Raw genomic sequence first — 6,766 nt, 5'->3', positions numbered from 1 at the left:
TTTTTTTTTTTTTCAAAAGGGGCAGATTCCTTACGGATTGGCCATTATAGGATACTAAATTTTTTATTGTACTGATTGAGAAGCATTAATGGAAAAATAAGCACAGCAATATTTTTTAAATAAATATTTTCCATAATTAATCTTACGGTAAAAAATAGCAGAAGTGGACATAATCTATTTATGTGTTAATGTGGGTTTTTTTGACAAAGGGCCAAAAGAAAGTGGGTTTATATTAGTTATGCTGCAAATCCACTAGGTAGCCTGGAGTTCATCACTGAATCTTCTCCTTTAGTCTGGATTGGAAGAGATGATACCTGAGATCTCTTTCACCCCAACACTCTGTGATTCAAACCCCAAAAAGGCACTCATTTGCAGAATATAGTTGTTACCTAAAATTGCCTCTGTTTACAATAAAGCAAATCTCTGTTCTGCTTTGGATTCCTCCTTCTATGTAAAATTAAATGTCTGCTAAAACATCCGGAAGAATATTTCAACACCAGTAGCCAATTCCCTCAATCATCTTCCAGCACTATCAACTCATGCTACCGAGGTCTACCCCAACAGAGGCAGGAAAGTGCAACCCACCCCATACCCAGCCCACCCCATACTCCAGCCACTCTGCCATTTATAGTATGCCGCTGGGATTTGGAGGAAGTAAGGAGCCTCCTCCCTACTTCTTTATAGACAAATAATATTCAGTACCAAAAAGAGCTGAGAGTATGGGAAATATCCAATGTTCTCTGCCCACTGGTATACCAACTCCACCATTTATTTGCTGGGTGACAATGAGCAAATAATTTAATTGCTCCATACTTTAGTTTTTCCACCTATACAATGGTAACAATAACTTTAGTCATCTTTTATGGTTGTTTGTGTGAGTTAAAACTAACAAGGATGTAAGCCCAGCACATAGTACAAACTCAGTAAAGGCTAACCAGTTCTGATTATTAGTACTGTTAATCTCCCCGAAATAGTTCGGCAACCTGAAAACAAAACAAAAAACACAGTGCAGATTTAGGGTCTTCCCTTAAGTTCCCAAGGGATATGTTCTAACCTGTTTCTACATGAAAAGGAAGGGCTCAGGGGGTCACACCCAGAAAAAACCATGCCTTAGGATGTTACAAAGGAAATTACATGGGATGAGAGGCTTACCACTAGGATCCTAGCTCACATATCCAGGTAATTCAAAAGCCAGAAATCTCTCATCAGTCACGCCTGGCCCGTGAGTATGTGGCCTTTGTGCTTAGAAACTGCTCTAGGAACCTGAGCAGCAGGAATCCTCACTGGGACTCCTGGGGTTTCTGGAGCTTGCCCCTGCCAGGCAGGGAGCTAGCTGCTCCAGAGTTGCCAGTGGTGCCCCTGAATAATGGAAACCCATATCAGGATTCCTCCTGGGACCACTTATGACTTGATATCTCCTCTGGAAGGATGTGACCAAGGGCCCATCAAAGGGACTGTCCAAATTCTGCTGTCTTCCAGCTAGTAAAAAAGAGCAGGAGATATCCACAAGGCCACAGGGCAAGGTAGAGAAGGTTGTGTTCCTAAAAGTCTGCCCATGAGAGGTTTGGACAGGGAGGACCTGATTGTTGTGTTTGGCTTCAGACCTGCACAACTTCTAAATACTTTCCCTATAGAGTCCGGAGGAAGCAGGAACCTGATTCAGCCAAAGACACTGCTTGGAAAGAGGCATGCACCTCCTCCTGGAGAAACATTCTATTAGGAGCTTCCAGGCCATGGCACCCTGGTTCTCCTTAGAAGGAAAAGAGGGCTGTGGGAGCTAAAGAGGGGAGGCTGCCCTTTCTTTGCAACAGCAGACTGGGCTCTCTCCCTCAAGCAGTCTTGCGCTCTAGATGGCTGGGGTGCCAAGAAAGAAAGATCCTCCTCTTCTTCCTGAATCTGCCAAAGCATCTGAAACAACCAGAGGCATCTACCTGGAGGAGCTAAGGTGGGTAAACCTGCTTTACTCGGGGCCCTAGATCTGGGAGCTAGTTCATGCTTCATCCGATGCTTACACCCCCTCTCGGTTTCCCGCAAGCCCTCCAACTCTGAGCTCCGGATCCTCCCTGCATAGCACAGGGCTTCCTTGCTCCGCCCAGGTGCGATTCTTGGAGCTGTGAGGAGAGAGCGGCTCCCACTGCAGCCTCTGTCACTGCGCTTTCCTCCAACTGGTTGGGACCCTTGCCTACTTGCAGTGCGCCAGGGTCTCCCCAGGCCCACCCTGCGCACTGGTCTCCCGCTAGGTGCAGGATTCCGCTTCCCACCCCTACTGTGGAGCTTTGGAAACCTCCTAGATACCCAGGAGTTGGCAGGGAAGGTGGGCGTGGGTCTACAGATCCCGCTGCTAAAATAAAAGCGTGTGGAATTAAGCTAGTGCAGGAGAAGGAAAGAAGAGAGGGCAGAGACCGATTAATGCCAGGAAAAGCATTTCTAGTCCATGATCTGACCATTCAGTCACCGCCCAAGATGCCAACGCATTCGGATGATAGCCGGGAGGCTTGTTGGCTCCTGAGGAGGGAGATCGCTGTACCTCAGGCACCCAGCAGCCTTCTCAAATTCCTCAGGGCCCCTAAAATTCAGGGCTCCATTCCACCTCTGCGCCTCCCCAGGTGTACAGCCCCTCCCCCACCTGTATTTACACACCCGGCCAACGCCTTCAGATTTAAATCTTTTTCTCCTCACACGACCGCTCTCCCGCCTGCATTTGTAGTGCTTTCATCCCTCTCATCGGTGGGCAAAGCTACGTGCTACCCTCACCTTCCTCCGGCGCGCCCCCCAGCAGTCGTTCCCGCCCCAACCACTTTCCCATCCGCCCAGATCTGCACTTGCAGTTCTCAAGGCGGACGACCGAAAGCCTCTCCGGGGGTTTTATTACCGAGTTGGACATGGCTTGCGCCAGGGTGAATTGACCCCCACCACTCTGGATGGAGCTTCGGATGGCCGCAGCTTTTCTTCACGTCCCACCTTTGCTGTCACCTTCTCTGCTTTTACCCAGCTTCTACAGGCAGGCTGAGCCCTGCTGGGTCCCAAACCCCCGTCTGTGGGGAGGGAGCCGCGGGGAGCGAAAAGTGGACTGTTGAGAACGTACAGAAAGAAATGGGCAGATGTAGATGGCAAGGGAGCGGGGGAAGGGCGCACGCGAGAACTAAACATGCTACTTGCAGGGCACAGGGTGAGCCCTGCGCAGGGAGGGCGGGTGGTCACAAAAGTTTGCAGACTATTGCATAGCACCCGGCTGAGCACGAAGGAGCAAAACGGGTCTAGTCCCCCTCTCCAGGCGGGGTCTCTCCAAGGGTCAGTGCCAGGGGGCTCAAGAGGTTTGGACAGACATACCTCAGAACTAGGATGATAGTTGTCTACTTGTTCCCGAAGGGATGGCCTAAGCACCCGAGCAGGCACGATCCCGCGCTCTGCGAAAAGCAACAGGCGGCTGCACCTTACCTTGCGCCAGTCCCGGGTAGGGACGGCTGTTCCATCCTCGTGGCGCAGGGAGGAGGCGTTCGGTGCGTGTATGCCTGGAAGTGTGCTCTTTGCCAGGGCTGCAGCGGCGGCCACCTCCAACCGGCGGCAGACTCGCTGCCCACCCCTGACCGCGCCGGCCCTCTGAGCTCGGCTAGCCGGCTACCGCGGCGTTCAGGAGCTGTGGCTGGGGAGCGGGACGCAGGCGGTGCGTGGCGCGACTGGCGTCTTTGGGCGCCGCCACCGAGCGAGGGTGCGGCCCGGGCTGCTGTGTGGGGCACGGCTTGGCTCGTCCTGCTGCGGCGGCTGCTGCAGACCCTGCGCCGGGCTCCGGGGCTCGCAGGAGGAGGAGGAGACAAAGACGCGAGGGAGGCAAAAAGCCACTCGCCCAAATGCAGTCGACTCGGTCACTAGAGGGGAATCGCCTCCAAATCTGGGCTGGGGAGGAGGGAGGAGGGGTGAGGCAGCCGGGGACTAGAAAAGCTGCAAGGGATGAGCGTGACTGTCCGAGCTCTGCTAATGCCTAGCCAGCGGATCTCTCGCCTTCTAGTAGGGGGATCCTCACTGGAGAGAGGGGGTGGAGTTGAGCGATAGCTGCTGGAGGAGATGAGCCAAAGTGGGAGCATTAGTTCCTTCCCCTGCTCTGGCCTCTTTTCCTTGCATCTCTTTCCGCAGCTATACTTGCAGCTTGCTATGGCTGCGTTCTCTCTCCTGAACATCATATGTATAAATATGATCTGGGGAGAGACAGAGAGAGAGAGAGAGAGAGAGAGGGAGAGAGAGAGAGAGAGAGAGACAAGCAGGCTTGCTATGTAATTCAGGGTGGTCTTGACCTCACTGTGTAACCCAGGATGGCCTTAGAACTCATGGAGATCCTTTTACCCCAGTCTCCCTGGTGCTGGGATTATTGGCGTGCTCAACCTCCGGCTTTTCTCCTGCTTTTTGACTCCTAAGAGCAAAGGTGAATTGAACTGATAGAGAAACAAAATGCAGTGATGGGTCAGTTGCCTTCAATGGAGAAAAAGCAGATAGTTATAATCAATTCAGCAAAGTATCAGCCACTGGGTGCCAAGCACTGTAGTAGGCTCTGGGGGAAGGGGCTGGATGAGGTGGGACCCGCCCCCTCCACACATATGCACAAGCTCCACTGCGGGATCTAAGGATGAGTTTCCCTTCCAGCTCAAGATGCTCAAAGTTAAGGTGCTGCACTGTTGTTCCTAATGCTGGTCCTCAACCAACTTAGCTTTCCAGAGCAGGAGTTGTTGGGATTCAGTTCTCCTTTGCCTTCTAGGGATGGCTCTGAATGTGCAGCAGACGTGGAGAATATATGTTCCTTAAAAAGTAAGCAGGTGTGTGTGCGTGTGTGTGCATGTGTGAAAAATAAGGGAAATTACTGGGTTTGATGATGTTCTTGTTTCACAATTTTAATTATTTATCATATCTCTGCCAGAAACCAATTTAGGACAGAGAAACCCCCACAACCTCAACACATTCTTCCTAAAGCGCTTTTCTCCTAACTCCACCCCACCCGGAGCAGAATTCATCTTCCTCCTCCTTACTGTCAGTTTTATTTGCTAATTGCTTGGAGAACTTACATATTTATAGGTTTCTATCACCTCAGTCACCCAGGAGTATTCTTTTTTTTTTCTTTTCTTTTGTTCAGACTGCAACATCCGACCGTGTCTTGTGTCTAATGAGTACTCAGCTAAGGCTTATCTAGCTGAAGGTCATTTTCTACTTCAGCAACAACTAAACCTCAATACTCCTAGCATTAAAGGGATTCATGTGATGAAAGCTTCAGTGTTTCTGAAGAAGGAGAGATACATACAGTGACATTCACCACCCCTTTGCTGGCAATGCAAATCTACTTCATATGCTTTTGTTTCTTGTTAATCTCCCATTGGTCACCTCACTTCTATTTGCTGAATTTCCAAAGGCAAGAGGAGCCCAAGCTGTTCAGCAACTGCAGAGGGCAAGAGTTCTACAGTCAGCTGCCAGCACCTACAGCAAACCCATTCCAGGTGGAGAACAACCAAAAACTCTTTATCATTTTGTGACCTATGTCAGATGTGTTGGAAGCCTGCCAAAAGTGCCTGGTTTCCAACGAGGCACTCTTATTCTGGATGAATTTTAGAATAGGTTAAGCTGTGTTTCCCTGAGAAAGGTGAAGAAATGTGCTTGGTAGTTTAGAGATATTTTAAACCATTCTTTTTCTGTCTTACCTCCTATGAGTTACAGGATGAATACACTAGATTAGAGATGCAGTACAAAAAGCACTATAGGATATTAGACTGAATGACTCCTATGATACCTTCTGCTTTTGTGATTTTATAATACCATGACTGGAAAGGCTATGGCTTGAATTTTCATGTAGTTTGCATCTTTAAAGTGAGACTTAAGGACCCAAACATAAGTACATGCAGATAAAAAGCATGTAATCGGAAACAATTGTTATAAAGGGAAATTTGACACTGTTATTGAAAGGATAAATTGTTTTTTGCCATTATTGCAGTGACTCTACTAAGTATGTCTCCCTAGGAAATGATTAGGAATTAATTGTTGCCAAGATTTAACTATAAGAATATTCTTTGTAATGTTGTTTATACTAGTGGAAGATTCACAGGGAAGAAAAACGAAATTCAAATGTCCAAGAGAAGAATGATGAAATAGTTTATAAATACAGACAATAGAATACTAGTATGATATCAACCATTGTTATAAATTAATAGATAAATATTATCATGGATAATGGTTATGATTTTCATTGAAAAGTTTCAAATGTATAAATCACACATAGGATATGAAAAACCAAAATCTGGAGGTGATAGATCTGATTTAAAGCCACATGTTTCTATTTGCTGGCTATGTGTTCTTGGACTTGAACCTCCAGCTTCTCAGCTATGAAATTGATATTATTTACCTCCTAGTGGTGTTGTGCTTTAAATGAAATAGTATTTATGGAGCACGTATTATAGTCTGTGGTACATAGTAAAACACTAACATGATTTTCTTTGGTAATTATGGAATTTATAAAAGGTTTAAACTATAATATATTTTCTGATATATGTCTACAAAATATACAGTCCTATATTAACAGCAGTTATCCCTTTTGTTACTGAAATTTTGAGGCCCTCCTAAAATGTTTATATTAATCATAAAATAGAAATCATATACAAAAAAGCATAGAATGTGTTTTATCTTTTAATTGTTTTCTTTAATTGCTAACTGTGACATTGAAAGCCCCTACACTTAGTGGCTTTCTGCTATAGTTGATTCCTCAAGTCATCAGTCGGGGTTGCTGACTGTTGGT

The 6,766-nt window shown here is 47.1% G+C and overlaps 1 protein-coding gene across 1 annotated transcript in view; it reads right to left on the bottom strand.

Annotated features, from left to right (window-relative positions):
• The window catches only part of Lrrc3b (leucine rich repeat containing 3B), an 88,358-nt gene extending 84,346 nt beyond the window's left edge, over positions 1-4,012 (bottom strand). Inside the window, exon 1 of the mRNA XM_005387498.2 lies at positions 3,439-4,012. The gene's annotated coding sequence lies outside the window, so the exon portion shown is untranslated. The remainder of the gene's footprint in view (positions 1-3,438) is intronic.
• Between the last annotated feature and the right edge of the window lie 2,754 nt (positions 4,013-6,766).

This window comes from Chinchilla lanigera, unplaced genomic scaffold (genome assembly GCF_000276665.1).
Source record: "Chinchilla lanigera isolate Chin_1 unplaced genomic scaffold, ChiLan1.0 scaffold00029, whole genome shotgun sequence".
NCBI classification, from domain to species: domain Eukaryota; kingdom Metazoa; phylum Chordata; class Mammalia; order Rodentia; family Chinchillidae; genus Chinchilla; species Chinchilla lanigera.
Note: the sequence above shows the minus strand (reverse complement) of the source record. Positions and strands in the feature narration are given on the sequence as shown.